The sequence below is a fragment of the Podarcis tiliguerta genome (genome assembly GCF_965153285.1).
Source record: "Podarcis tiliguerta genome assembly, chromosome: 3".
In the NCBI taxonomy this organism is placed as follows: domain Eukaryota; kingdom Metazoa; phylum Chordata; class Lepidosauria; order Squamata; family Lacertidae; genus Podarcis; species Podarcis tiliguerta.
Window position 1 is genome coordinate 110,963,552 of NC_139536.1, and position 15,820 is coordinate 110,979,371.

The window sequence follows — 15,820 nt, forward strand, 5'->3', positions numbered from 1 at the left end:
CAGCTGTTTAGTGGCACCCGTATCCTTTACGGGTGGCATAACAGCGATTGTGGCTGCTGCTAGCAACAATCAATGATGATAATAATTAGTAATGTGTATATCATGTGAATAATCACTACCTTCTCTCCCTCTTTTAACAAGTTTTAATGGTTTTTCAAACAAATGCAAATATAATAACCATTAAACACTTATCCAGCATTACATCTAATGGTGTTTTATCTATGGTCTCTAGACATACACTTATGCATTCAACATTCAAACATATTACTTGACGTAACCCCTCCACTGAGAATATTGAGCAGTTAGTATAAGGAGGTCTTGATTTTGGTCATTAGCATACTTCAAGAAAGGGGTCCACGTTTCTAAGATGGTGTCTCTATTCATTATGCCTTTAATTGCCCTCCTGTGTTTGGTGAGACACTCAGACATTGCTATTCCCCCAGATTTTCCCATATGTTCAGGGGTATTACAGTCTGGTTCTTCCATTACTGAGCTATCGCTAATCGTGCTGTGGTCAGTAAGAAGCCTACTAGTTTGCTAGAGTACAGGGTAGGGTCTATATCCAAAATTAGGAGGGCTGAGGCAGCATTTTGTTATAGATATTGAACTGGACCTTCCTTCCAGCCTATGTGTAGCCACATAACATCACTGAGACTCTTAAGAAGCGTCTATGCAGCACAAAGCCACTCCCAACATAAGGAGGGGGGATTGTGGGCTCACACCCCACCTACATCCTCGCGGCGCTGGCTGCAGCCCCGCGGGACTTGGGGAATCTCGGGATTCATTATTATTCATCATTCACCACGCCAGCCAATCGGATGGCGGCAGGGGCGGGATTAATTGGGTTCATTTAAAGTTGGGGCAGCCCATGTACCCTTTCTTTTCTTACAGCCAGCTGTGGTTTCCCAACCAACCAACCCTCTAGGTCGTCATTTGGACTTTGCTATGGGTTTCGGCTGGTCGCCGCAAGGGGCCTGGTAGGAGTTTTTCCACTCGGCTAGTTGGCATTATTTTGGAAGCCACTTGGTTTTTTTGCCTACCTCGTAGCAAAACGTCACAACACTTTGGTTTGGGCGGTTAGGCATTGGCAGGGGTATTGTTATGCAAATGAGTTGGGGGGAGGAGCACCATCACCTCCCCCAAATGTTGAAGGGTAGTCCGATAAAGGGCTCCGGGGGGCATCGCCTCGTCCAAAACCTATGGAGGCTAGGGCCTAAAGTGCGCTCCCGAGCTGTAACCCCTCGGGGAGCCCCTAGGGATGTGCATCTCGGGGGCTCCCCCTGTTGGTGCTTAACCCTTCCTGGTTCTATGCCGGTTAGTCTGATAGGGCCAATTCCTAAAGCCAATACCACTCTTACTTGTAATCAATAAAGTTGTGGCCATTTTTTGCCCATTAACCTAAATTCTGGTGTCCAGTGTCTTCATGTGGAAGGGGCCGGGAATCGCCACGCAATATTATGTCTATTATTTTGGGAGTAAGTCCCATGGTGTTCAATGGCACTGCTTACTCCCATCAAAGTGTGTTTAGGATTGCAACATTTATGTATTTTATTTGCACGCTTGCAGGGCGGAAGGACTCTAAATGCTTTAGTTCAAGCTTCTTCTTCTTTTAACCGCGTGGGGTGGACTTGCATGGTGTAATGTAATGGCGCACAGTCCTGATGTCACATCAGTGTGATATAAGATATGGCTAGTGCCAGAAAAATGTGATATAGCTTTTCATTTCCACTGCCCTTCAGTGTGCAGCAAGGGCAGTTTCGTGTAATGCAGAATTATGGTGGCACAACAAAGCAGTACTGTATATATAAAGAGTTTTCCCTCTGACATTATGTTTATAAATCACTTTTCAATACTGAGTGCTACTTGTAAATGTTGAGGCTCAGAGGCTACTCTTTCTGTATCTAGACATCCCAGGTGGACAATAACAGAGCACATCATTTTCTATAATTAATTTGTGACAAACTGCCCAAAATTAAAACAAACAAACAAACACGACCATGACTACTTATCGGCCCTTTTATTCAAAGGGATTTTATTTCAGATTCTTCAAGTCTAAAATGTGGCCTGCTTTAGACTGTGTCCCTTAAAACCAGTGGCTTGAGCCCAGCTTCCTTTGTGCTGACAGATGCTCTGGCCAGAAAATCGAATGCTGATTTAGTAGCCTGTCTTCCCCCTCCCCACCATGCTTCAGAGAGCATGTCTGCCTTTTTATATATATAAACAACCACCCCACGTAGCACGACTATTTGTTATCTTGAAAGTTGGTTTGGCACCTTATTTATTTACTGGTTTGTGCTTAAACAACAGCAACAACAGAAAGCCCACCGTCAAACTTTGCAAAAGTGGAATAGCTGCTCCGGGGAGGAAGTCATCTTGTGACATTGATTGGACTCAGCCAATCAATGCTCTGCATGGTCAGTTTCCATTGCAAATAGGAAGAAATCAGAAGAATCAGCTTTTCCCAGAGTCATAGAATCATAGAATTGGAAGGGACCCAAAAGCGATCTAGTCTAACCCCCCAGAATGCAGAAATATGCAGCTGTACCATACGGGGATCAAACCTGCAACCGTGGTGTGATCTGCATCATGTTCTAACCAACTGAGCTATTTGGTAGGTAGGTCAATCCTGAAGAGAAGGCTGTATAGTCATCTTTAGGCATTATATTTTCCCCCCAAAATTTTTTATTCATTTCATAACACAACTAAAAAACACAAACAGAAAAACAAACAATACAAACAAATTCTTGTCTTATCCTTATTTTTTCTAAACATTGTTAGGTGGGCTTCCCCAAGTCCCCCCTATCTGATTTTCATTTTACCTCATCTTTAGCAGTTTACATATATCATAATTTCTAACCATCTTTTTTATCACGCTTACTTTAACCATAAAAAATCTTCACATTTTATTACTTACAAATACTCCTATTTTAAAATACAGTATCTTCTACTTCTAACCCTACAGCCTATATCCACTTCCAAAACTATTCTAAGATTTAAAAATTAACATATTTTTTTCAAATATTCCTTAAACTTCTTCCAATCTTCTTCCCCCGTCTCTTCTCTCTGGTCTCGGAGTCTCCTAGTCAGTTTGGCATGTTCCATATAGTCCATCATCTTCATCTGCCATTCTTCGATAGTTGGTAAATTTTGTTTCTTCCATTTTTTTTATATAATATTTTATTAAGATTTTTCACATAAGAGAAAAAAAGAAAAATACAAAAGTGATAAAGAAAAACAATTAAAAACAATTCAATTTTCATAATATATCTTGCATTTGCTTGCTTCCCGGACCTCCCCACACCTCCCCTCTCTGTATTCCAGTTCAATTTATTTATTCAGCAAATCCTTTCCCTCTATCTTATCCTTATCTTGGTCTTAGTATATTATGCCTTTAAGTTTTCATCTGTTAACATTCCATTTTTCCATATTCCTTCGTAGCGTTGTTACTAGAAACCCCTTAACCTCAATCCAACATCATTCTAACATTCATTAATTTTACAATATTTCTGTAAATAGTCTTTAAATTTCTTCCAATCTTCCTCCACCAACTCTTCTCCCTGGTTTCGGATTCTGCCGGTCATTTCTGCCAATTCCAAATCTTGTTTCTTCCAATTCCTCACTAATAATATTCTCGCAGCTGTTGTGGCATACAGAAAAAAAGTAACATCCTTTTGGGGGATTTCACCCCCTATCTTCAGGCATTATTGGGCAAGGATGGGGAACCTGTGATTCTCCAGATGTCGTTGGACCTGAAGTCCCATCAGCCCTGGTCAACATGGATGGTGGCATTCAGAATCCAACAACTTTCGGAGGATAAACATATTGCCTATCTCTGTTCTAGGAGCATCATGGTAGGCCATTTCCCTGCTCTGAATGTATAGAGACGTGTATAAGTGCAGAGAGAATAACATGCAAATTGCATCGTCTTTTTTTAAAAAAATAATTGTTATTGAATGATTTTATGTTACAAAAAACAATACAACTATACTGCCACCAAATATAATTAAGAAATGAAAACTACATACATCAATATTTAGTTTGTTATTTACCGTCTTATTTCCTCCCAAACATTCCATTCAAAAACACACATATCCACACACACACACACACACACAAAATGATAATAATGAAAGTAAATATTCCCCCCCTTTTATCTTACAAAATCTTTTCTTCAACTTTGACTTCCTGTCAAGTCCCTTTGCATATATTTTATCTTACAATCGAATGTACACAAAACAATAAACCTTTCAATATAAATTCTCCAATACATTCTGAACACATAATAAATCCTTAATAGTTACCCACCTCCTTTTAGTTCCTTTATCACTTGAAGGCTAGCACGGAGTCAAAACTATTATTGTATTTTTGAACATATCTTCTATAACCATCCCATTTTCCTGCAATTTTTTGCTTTGAGTTTCCTCTGAGTTTGCCAGTCAATTGAGCCGTCTCCACCAATTCCTGTATTTTGATTTGCCAATCTGTTATTTTTTGAGGCAAATTGCATCATCTTAAGGGAAATTGTTTACAAAGATGTGTATATCAGACTGTTTATTGGGAGATACGTTTACTAAAATGCTGGTAAATTTTCATGAGGCTTGTTATGTGCTGATGCATATCCGATGGACACTTGGCTGCAGATTGATCTAGCAGCTAGCGATGAATGAGTAAATCCATTTCAGTTTTCCAGTTTTCTAGTCTTAGGAAGTTCAGTTTTCCCCATTTCCACATCAGTTTGCGATTTCTCCCTTTCTAAGTGCTCATGAAAATTCATCGGCATTCTTGTGTGAAGTTCTCTGAATATACCCATTTTAAACGCAATTTTGCAAAGCAATTTTCCCCTTTATAATGCATTTCATATGTTTTCCCCCCATTAGTGTACTATGCATTCATTTTACCCTAATGTGGTGCTGTGGGTTAAACCACAGAGCCTAGGACTTGCTGATCGGAAGGTTGGCGGTTTGAATCCCCGCGATGGGGTGAGCTCCCGTTGCTCGGTCCCTGCTCCTGCCAACCTAGCAGTTCGAAAGCACCTCAGAGTGCAAGTAGATAAATAGGTACCACTCCGGTGGGAAGGTAAACGGCATTTCTGTGCGCTGCTCTGGTTCACCAGAAGCGGCTTAGTCATGCTGGCCACATGACCCGGAAGCTGTACGCCGGCTCCCTCGGCCAATAAAGCGAGATGAGCACCGCAACCCCAGAGTCGGTCACGACTGGACCTAATGGTCAGGAGTCCCTTTACCTTTACCTTATGCATTTTGTACACACCACTTGGCTAGAAGGGCAAAATGTAGAGCAGCGGGGCTTTCAAAGGACAGCTGTGTTTCGGGTTGCATCCTGTTTTTCAGGAAGTTCGAATTGGAAAAGTTAAGTGCGAATTGAATTGATTTCATCCCCTTGTTCCTAGGCACAACTCTTCATCTCCCCTCTCATCTCCCTGAGAACCATATTGAGAACCAAAACAAGGCTATTCTTTTATCGCCTGTTTGTGCAGAGGCCCTCCACTGAACGCCACTCAAGCCTCTCTCCAAAGATCATTTGCCGCACAACCTCTGAGCAGCCACCAATATTAATCACTTCATTTCTCTTTCATGTATGCGGCCCAGACACCTTTGCTGCGAGCGAACAACGGCTCGGCGGCTGTGCTTTTGGTCTCTTCAATTCTCCTAGCGCTGCCTCTCCTCATTTGAAATTCATCTCCTCTATTTTTGTTTCCTTTTATCTCGGATCCCTCCCCCCGCACCACTTTCCCCCTCACCAGGAGTGATACCGCCAGAGGGTGAGTTGGCTGGTAATATTGCTTCTTCTTTCAGACTTTTCAAGGACTAATGAACTTCTTAAGATTGTGGTGAACTTGCTCCTCAGCACTGTTGACCTGCTTTCTAAAGAAGCTGAATTGTTATTCGGACCCAATTGATCAAAAGGAAGCTTTTAATCTTCTTAACATTCCCCCGCACCCCTGAAGTTGGAACATTAATATTCTGTTTATATATACTCAACTTTGGGTTTTTCAGGGTACATTTGAAATTTTAAGGCTTTGTAGAGCTGAAATGCATACTCAAAGTCAAATCTGAATCTGATGAATGTCGTTAATTCATCCACTGTAGAGTTGAATGGTGGTTCCTTAGCAGCACTTGTGGATGGAAATTATTATTATTATTAATTGATTGATTAATTAATTGTACCCCACCCATCTGGCTGGGTTTCCCCAGCCACTCTGGGCAGCGTCCAACAAAGATTAAAAATACATTAAAATGTCACACATTAAAAACTTCCCTAAAGCTTCAGATGTCTTCTAAATGTCAGGTAGTTGTTTATCTCTTCGACATCTGGTGGGAGGGCATTCCACAGGGCAGGTGCCACTACCGAGAAGGCCCTCAGCCTGGTTCCCTGTAGCTTTGCTTCTCACAGTGAGGGAACCACCAGAAGGCCCTCGGCGCTGGATCTCAGCATCCGGGCAGTGCCCCAGATAGGGTGCTAATCTGTGTAAATTGAATTGAAGACAGTTCAGGGAGAGATAATGATTTTGTTCTGTTGTTGCTGCTGCTTTCTTCCCACAGAGCCGGGATGGGGAACCTCCACATGTTGCAACTCCCACAATCCCCTACCAGCATCACCAATTGATAGGTTTGATAGGAGTTGTAGTCCAATGACAGCTATCCCATCACGGCCATGGAGCTTCAGCCATGGAGTTTCAGCTCCACTGAATTGTTTCAGTGTTTAAACAAACACATTGCCGACCAGGGAGAAGAGTCGATGGAAGAAGATTGGAAAAAATTTAAAGTATATTTACAGAAATATTGCAAAATTAATGAATGCTAGAAGTATATTGGAATGAAGTTATATGGTTTTAGCAGAAGGGTTATTAAGAATTATATGAATAATAAGTGTTAAATGTGTCAAATTGGAAAATTGAAAGTTAAATTGTGTTAAAATAAATTATAGAACAAAAATTGAAGAAGAGGGAAAGGATTTGTTGAACTAGATAATTTGAACTAGAATACAAAAAAGGGAGGTGCAAGGAAGTCGAGGAAATAAGCTAATGAAAGATTTAGATATAAAAATTTGGATGTGTTTTTTTCTTATGTTGTATTGCTGTATTGTATTGTTTTCTTTTATTTTATTGTCAATGTATTGTTTGTTGAATTCATGTATTGTCTTTTTTATTGTTTTTCTCTTTATAACTATAAAATGTCTAATAAAAAATCTTACAAAATAAACAAACACATTGCCATAAGCATGTAGCATAGGGATTGACAACTTGCTGCTTGGGAAGTGGATCTCGCTGACCACAAGCTCACAATCCCTGTTGGCTGAGTTGGGCCAGCAGTAGTTTCAGGCAACAATGCAGTGCTTAAAATTACAGGTCCAGATGCACTATGGAAGGGACATGGCAATATAAGGAGATCATTGGCTGGATCAGGCCAATGGCCCACCTAGTCCAGCATCCTGTTCTCATGGTGGCTGTGGCGATCACACAGGGTCCCCAGACGGTTTCACCACCTATTGATCCCTGTGCCACCACTTTATGAGAGAGAGCCAGTGTGGTGTAGTGGTTAAGAGCAGTAGTCTCGTAATCTGGGGAACTGGGTTCGCGTCTCCGCTCCTCCACATGCAGCTGCTGGGTGACCTTGGGCTAGTCACAGTTCTTTGAAGTCTCTCAGCCTCATTCACCTCACAGAGTGTTTGTTGTGGGGGAGGAAGGGAAAGGAGAATGTTAGCCGCTTTGAGACTCCTTAAAGGGAGTGAAAGGCGGGATATCAAATCCAAACTCTTCTTCTTCTTCTTTATTTCTCGCTGCCACCACCCAGGCCCTACCTGGTACAATACTGAGTCCAGTCAGGGTTAAATTGGAACATAAACTTCTGTTTATTTATTGTAGTTTAACAAGTGTGTGGTTGCGTGGCAAGTTCCCACCTCCCCCACGGAAATAAAGACACAGGACACCAGTATTTTAGGTTAATGGGCAAAATTAGGCCACAACTTTATTGATTACAGGAATTGAGCGGTGTTGACTTAGGCATTGGTCCTATCGACTAACCGGCTTCAGCCTGCTTGCTAGAAGACCGGCAAGGGTTAACCACCAGTAGCGGGAGTCCTGCTGATGTACATCAACTAGGAGCTCCCCCGGGGTCACCACTCGGGGGCGTGCCTTAGGCTCATACCTCCATAGGCTTCGGACAGGGCAATGCCCCCCAGAATCCTTTACCGGACTACCCTTCGATATGGGGGAAGGTGATTGGTCAATTACAATCATGGGGTGCCTATCCAGACCTATAACTTCCGCTACCTGCTCTCACTCACTAAAACACCTCTCAGATATTTACTTGTCTTCCTAACACCTAACTGTTCCTGACTCAGCTTATTTTGCTACACTCACTCAACCTATCCACAGACTCTATCCCAATTCACTCCCACTCCAACCAACCACCCAACTCCCAACAAACTCCCCCCTTTGCCCCTCCCAGAGCTGGTTTTATAGTCCCTCTGACTCCACCCCCCTGGGTTCTGATTGGGTAACTTGTTTAACTATTTCACCTCTGGCAGCTAAAAAAGCCAATGCAATTCTGGGCTGCATCAATAGGAGTATAGCATCTAGATCAAGGGAAGTAATAGTGCCACTGTATTATGCTCTGGTCAGACCTCACCTGGAGTACTGTGTCCAGTTCTGGGCACCACAGTTCAAGAAGGACACTGACAAACTGGAACATGTCCAGAGGAGGGCAACCAAAATGGTCAAAGGCCTGGAAACGATGCCTTATGAGGAACGGCTAAGGGAGCTGGGCATGTTTAGCCTGGAGAAGAGGAGGTTAAGGGGTGATATGATAGCCATGTTCAAATATATAAAAGGATGTCACATAGAGGAGGGAGAAAGGTTGTTTTCTGCTGCTCCAGAGAAGCGGACACAGAGCAATGGATCCAAACTACAAGAAAGAAGATTCCACCTAAACATTAGGAAGAACTTCCTGACAGTAAGAGCTGTTCGACAGTGGAATTTGCTGCCAAGGAGTGTGGTGGAGTCTCCTTCTTTGGAGGTCTTTAAGCAGAGGCTTGACAACCATATGTCAGGAGTGCTCTGATGGTGTTTCCTGCTTGGCAGGGGGTTGGACTCGATGGCCCTTGTGGTCTCTTCCAACTCTATGATTCTATGATTCTATATGTTAACGTCACAGTGGCCAAACCAGATGCCTTCGGGAAACCTGCTAGCGGGACCTGATTTCTGTTGGAAAGACCTTCTCACTTCGTGGAGCAGGTTTAGTAAGAGATGTGAACAAGAAGCAATTACACCTGACTGACCCGCACCCAGATGAAGAAAGGTAAAAAGGTAAAAGGGCCCCTGGACGGTTAAGTCCAGTCAAAGGAAAGTAAGGGGATGCGGTGCTCATCTCGCTTTCAGGCTGAGGGAGCTGGTGTTTGTGCGCAGACAGCTTTCCAGGTCATGTGGCCAGCAGAACTAAACAACTTCTGGTGCAACGGGACACCGTGACGGAAACCAGAGCGCGTGGAAACTCCGTTTACCTTCCCACTGCAGTGGTACCTATTCATCTACTTGCATTGGCGTGCTTTTGAACTGCTAGGTTGGCAAGAGCTGGGACAGAGCAACAGGAGCTCATCGTCGTGGGGATTCGAACCACCAACCTTCCGATCGGCAAGCCTAAGAGGCTCAGTGGTTTAGACCACAGCGCCACCTGGAGAGCTCTCTGCCAAGAACAAAGCAAGGGTTCATTGCAATGAACTGGAGAACCTTTCCGCACTTTATGCGGTGGATGTGAAACCAGGTGGGAGATACCTGCCAGCGTGCAGAGGGGTAGCTTGCTTCCAGGTGGCGAGGGCAAACTTGTACATTTATTATTATTTTAAAGTAAGAAAACGTTTTCTGAATTTACAGAATTTTTTATTTCTATTTTATCTGCTGGGGAAGGAAGTCGCTTTAATCTCAGCCTCCACATTTCCCCTTGTTGTTTTCAAGAGCTTCATGAGTGACATCCAGCCTATGGTGATGTGCACATTCTGGAAAGAATTCAAAACAATTAAAGCAAAATAAACCCTTTTTAGAAGGCAGACATTGTGCAGGCAACGGCAGGGGAGGGAAACCGTGTCCGTTGTCAGAGACGTTTGTCAGGAGGTGCCCTTGATAACTGCAGCTGGAGGGGAGAATCAGATCAAGTGCCTAATCCTACTCAGTGACGTTTGCTCCCAAGTATGGGAGCAGAGGATTAAGCATGGCTACTGCAATCCTGTGCATGTTTACTCAGAAGCAAGTCCCACCATGTCCCAGTGTTGTTGTTGTTTAGTCGTGTCCGACTCTTTGTGACCCCATGGACCAGAGCACGCCAGGCACTCCTGTCTTCCACTGCCACCCGCAGTTTGGTCAGACTCATGCTGGTAGCTTCAAGAACACTGTCCCACCATCTCGTCCTCTGCCGTCCCCTTCTCCTTGTGCCCTCCATCTTTCCCAACATCAGGGTCTTTACCAGGGAGTCTTCTCTTATCAAGAGGTGGCCAAAGTATTGGAGCCTCAGCTTCAGGATCTGTTCTTCCAGTGAGCACTCAGGGCTGATTTCCTTCAGAATGGATAGGTTGGATCTTCTTGCAGTCCATGGGACTCTCAAGATTCTCCTCCAGCACCATAACTCAAAAGCATCAATTCTTCGGCAATCAGCCCTCTTTATGATCCATCTCTCACTTCCATTACACTGTCCCACACTGTCCTTACACTGTCCTTACATTGTCCCAGTGTAGGGATGGGCAAATCTGTCAGTTTTGAGTTTGCACAGTTCTCATTTTTTCCAACTTTTAAGTTTCTGCATCAATCATATACGCAACAACATTGGAATGGGTATTTCTCCCAATATACACATCTATTTATGCAATTCTCCTGAATACAATGCAGTTTTGTACATTATTGTCAAGAATATCTGTATTTTAAAGGTAAAGGTAAAGGGATCCCTGACCGTTAAGTCCAGTCACTGACGACTCTGGGGTTGCGGTGCTCATCTTGCTTTACTGGCCAAGGGAGCCGGCGTTTGTCCACAGACAGCTTCCGGCTCATGTGGCCGGTATGACTAAGCTGCTTCTGGCAAACCAGAGCAGCACACGGAAATGCCGTTTACCTTCCGCTTGAGTGGTACCTATTTATCTACTTGCACTTTGACTTGCTTTCGAACTGCTGGGTTGGCAGGAGCTGGGACCGAACAATGGGAGCTCACCCCGTCATGGGGATTCGAACCGCCAACCTTCTGATTGGCAAGTCCTAGGCTCTGTGGTTTAACCCACAGCGCCACCCGCATCCCTATCCTATTCTCCGAATTTTGTGATGGACTTCTCCAATGCCCCCAAAGTGTTTATGAGGGGAAAACAAAATTCGGAGAAGGGTGAATTTTGAATATGCCTTTCTTTTAATGGTTCATGTATTGTTTGGGAAAGTGTGGCTATGATAGACTAGCATTAAAATATCAACAGAACCAAATTTCTCTCTCTTCCCTAATGAGGAGTATACCCTGAACTGTGTTTAGAACTGCTGTTTACATTAGTAATGCTGGAATGTGGCATGCTTTTTGCATTGTCTATCATGGAGACCCAATCTGGACCTCAGCATTCTCCAGCCAGGGACTCTCCAGACGCTGCTGATGGTGGACTACAAACACCACCATCCCTGACCATTGACCTTGCTAGCTGAGGCTCTTGGGAGTTGTAGTCCAAAACAGCAGGAGGGCACCAGACTGGGAAAAGCTGAATCATATATTGTGTTTTAATTCTGTAACCCAGTCTGTGTCAGGCTTCAGGGAATTGGCTTCTTCACCCGTGGCAGTAGATAAGCAAAACAAAGGAAAAGGGGTCTTCTTACCAGTTAGAAACTTTAATAATCACTGCGAGAGAACGAAGAACCCATCTCCTAGAAATGGTGGTGCTCCCAGTTAAGGATCCCACCCCCTTTGTCCCAATTAATCTACGTCACTTCTACGTCTTGTAATCTGAGCATGTACCCTCTGTGCTTTCTGTTCTGCCACTTTCTGAGCTCTCCATGACTTTGGAGAAGGGGGGGGGGGGTGAATGTTGTCCAGAGACTGTGAATCTGTTAACCCTCTCTCTTCTAGTGTTTCTTCTCCTAGCTGTTCCCCGTCCAGTATTACCCAGCTTCTGCCTTCTGAACTATGCCCCTCTGCAAACCACTGTCCCAAATCTATACAGGTGCTCCACTCTCAGCCCTGTCAGAAGAAGCTGAGGTTGCCTCTGGGTCCGGTAACCCTCCAGCCTCTCCTGAACTGCAGAGGCTCAGGGCAGAGAGGCGGAGGGAACTAAGTTCCCACAGGAGGAGTGCTTGCCTCCAGGCCAGAGGATCAGGGGCGGCCCTATGCCTCGGGGCAGATACAAGCTGGCCAGCCCCAGTCCCAAGTTGCAGGAGCAACATTGTTGGTTGCTAGTTCCTGCCTGAACCCTGTCCTGCTTTTCTGCCAGAGCTCCTGACCCACCCAGGCTCCCTGCTTGCATGCCTGTTCCTGACTTCACCCGACTCCCTGCCCAGGACCCAGCTTCAGCTACTACGGACTGCCTCCACGTTGTGCCTTTGACCACAGACTGGACTTGGACCTTGCCTTTTGGGTAACCCACGGGACGAGCACACTCAGTGCAGCTCTCCTCAGCACGGTCCCTGACATCCTGGGACCTTTGGGTGGAGGGCAGTTAATTAATAATAGTAGTGTTACAAAAGTTGGGTGCCATCCCCACTCTCTGCTGAGCAATAGCAAAGTCTGAGGGGGTCCCAGGCCCTCAACCAGAGTCTGCTTTACTTTGGAGAATTCAGACATGGTGGAGCCTGTCGTAGCTTTAGGAAATATGGTTTATTCACCTATTTACACCTTTAGTCTGCATGGAGGAAGTCATGATCTTGCAGCATGCTCATTTCAAGAGGGGCTCAGCCCCCACAGCAACGTAGCCCTGGATTCTAAGTCATCTCTCCCGACCAGGCTGTCTAAGATGGATCCTGTCAGAAACTCCATTCGACCGAGCTGATGAAGCTCATCTTCCGGAGTCACCCTCCGACGTGATTGTTGAGGCTCCAGGCATATTCCCTTTCAGCAGAGAATCAAAGCAGCACACGGAAGTGATGAGATTTATGGCTACATCGCTGTGCTTTATTTTCTAGCTATGCAGACAGAAAAATACATCCTCTCTCTGTGAAAGCAGAGAGCAACTAAAACAAAGGAACGGGAAACCAGTAACATCACATCCGTCTCCTGTCTTCAGTGAGACTTCCAACAGTCTGGAATCCCAGGAATGTAAACAGAATCCTGTGACTCCAAGAGCACTGCACCGTGGCAACACACAGAAACTAACATCCTCCCCCTTTCTGTGAACACCACCGGGCAGTGTGCCAGTACAATATCAGTACAAACCCAGTTTCTGTACATAGGTACAGTGTTGATCCTTCGGAACAACCTTGGACAATAAATCAGTAGGAATTTCATTACCTGGCATGTAGGACACCGTTACAAGTCCTTTCTGAACACATTCTCTAGCATGTTGAAGCTTCAATTGGAAGTGCTTCATGCTTTGCTTACAACCTTCTGAATTCAGCAAAGCCAAACATGCTTTGTTGTCCTGATAAACCTGGATTGGACACTTTACAGGAATTCTCATGTCTTTACACAATTGTAACAACCATTCACAATCCACAAGTGAGTAAGACAGTGCATTCAGTTCAGCTTCACAAGTACTTAAGCTAACTGTTTGCTTCTTGCACGACCAATCAAATAGACCCTGGCTGTACATGTAGCAAACTCCAGACGTGCTTTTCCTGTCTGTAGTGTCACTTCCAAAACTCGCATCAGCAAATATCTCAAGACCACCAGACTTCTGATTGTTAAATCTCAGTCTGTAGTGCATAGTGCCTTTCAAATAGCGTGCTATGCGTTTCAGAGCTTTCCAATCCTTAACAGTAGGATTGTTGACATCTCTGCTTAGCAAATTAGTGCTAACTGCAATGTCAGGTCTTGAACATCTGGCAATGAAGTTTAGTTTGCCTAGCACACTTCTGTACAGTGTAGGGTCAGAAAATGCTTCTTCAGCATCATCTACCTGAGAACCTGTTGTCATTGGTGTGTCTACAGGGTTAGCATCCATCAGGTTTAGTTTGCTTAACACATCAGCAATTTTCTGTGACTGGTGTACTAAAATATTACCATCTTGGTCTCTCTCTATTTCCAGAGATAGGTAGTTGGTTACCTCACCAATATCTTTCATGTCAAAGTGCTCCTTCAGTTGAGCTAGGGCGCTATTGTACATCTTGACATCCTTCCAAAATAAAAGAATATAATCAACATAAAATAAGCAATGCAGCTTCCTCTGCCCTTCCTCTTGACAAATAAGCATGGATCGGCTTTACCTCGCTGAAAACCTAGAGAAAACAACACATCAGTGAGTTTAGAGTGCCAGCATCGTGCACTTTGCTTGAGACCATATAGGGACCTTTTCAAAGAACAAACAAATCCCTATTTTACCTGTACGCCATCAGGTGTACCACTCTTTCGTCTTCTTCCCAGAACACCTTGCTATAAAGCTCTATTTTCCTGTCACCTCAAACCCAGCTACCCTGGAAACCTCCCAAACCCCCAGTCTCTGTTCACACCTCGGATCAAGGTGGGAGGACAGTTCTTTTGCATTGCCAATGGCTCTCAGTGGCCCTGTATGGTTCCTCAATGGCCCTAGCTTGGCCAGGTCATTTTGCATTAAGGCTATCTCAGGAATTCCTCTGCAGCTTTTATTTCTCCCTTCTCCCATAACCAAAATCCTACCATTTATCTAGGGTTTACTGAGTGTCCCTTCCCCCCATAATCTAGAACACCAGTAACACTAATAAGTGCAACGGCAAACTAAGTATGGAGAGTGGGCCGAGGGACCCACGGATGACAGGGAAGATGAGACACAAAACACAACATCAGGGAATGCTGCAAAGGTCAGGAGCCAGTCAGACGAATATGTGTGCTTTTTATCTTGTTACAGGAAGAATAACTGCTGGCTGCAGAGCGAATAGGAATCCCCACTAGCAGAATTTCTGTTGTACAGCTATGGCTACACAGCCTCGAACAATTCTGCATTCATCAAACGATGCTCTCAAATGATTCACATGGGGAGCAGTAAGCATTAGGGGAGACCATTGCGAATCCAGTGCGGATGGATCCTGCATAATGGGAGGAAGAAGTCCAACATCACTGAGAATGCTGGCAGTGGGGAGGAGGAGGGGGGAGACAACTACAATTAAAAAGAATCAAATCACCTTGTTGGCTTTGCTTTGATTCCCCAAGCTCATCTCCATCTCGGATTCAAACAAGCACGTAGGAAGCAAGTGGGGCGTTTGCACAGAGAGTCACATAGCAACTCAGACTGCCTTGATTTCCCTTGAAACGGAGACCGAAATGTTTGTGTTGCAAAGCCGTATTTACCTTGTGGGCAGTTTGGCTGGGGCTCTTTTCTCCCAGGGTGTTATGTACTGAGTTGAATAGGATCCAAAAGGCAGCAGTCTGATTGATCCTAGACCAATAGGCTTCAGAATGCAGCAGTCTGATTGGTCTTAGAACAATAGGTTTCAAAATGCAGCAGTCTGATTGGTCCTAGAACAATAGGATCCAGAATGCAGCAGTCTGATTGGTCCACAGGAGCCACCCAATCCAGCTCCAGGTGGAAGGGAATCCGCAACCTGATTGGCTTACAGGAGAATCCCAGAATTAGCCAATCACGTGGGGCTAATTCTGGGGGACATTCTGGGGGAACTTCCATTCCTCCTCACAACTATGAGCTGAATAAAGAGCATGAAATCCAC

General features: G+C 44.5%; 1 long non-coding RNA gene across 1 annotated transcript; it reads left to right on the plus strand.

The window, feature by feature from the left end:
- The first annotated feature begins 13,347 nt into the window (after nucleotides 1-13,347).
- Nucleotides 13,348-15,277, plus strand: LOC310675273. The gene is made up of 2 exons (XR_014510018.1): nucleotides 13,348-13,679; nucleotides 15,004-15,277. It is a non-coding gene; the product is annotated as an uncharacterized lncRNA (long non-coding RNA).
- Nucleotides 15,278-15,820: the final 543 nt, after the last annotated feature.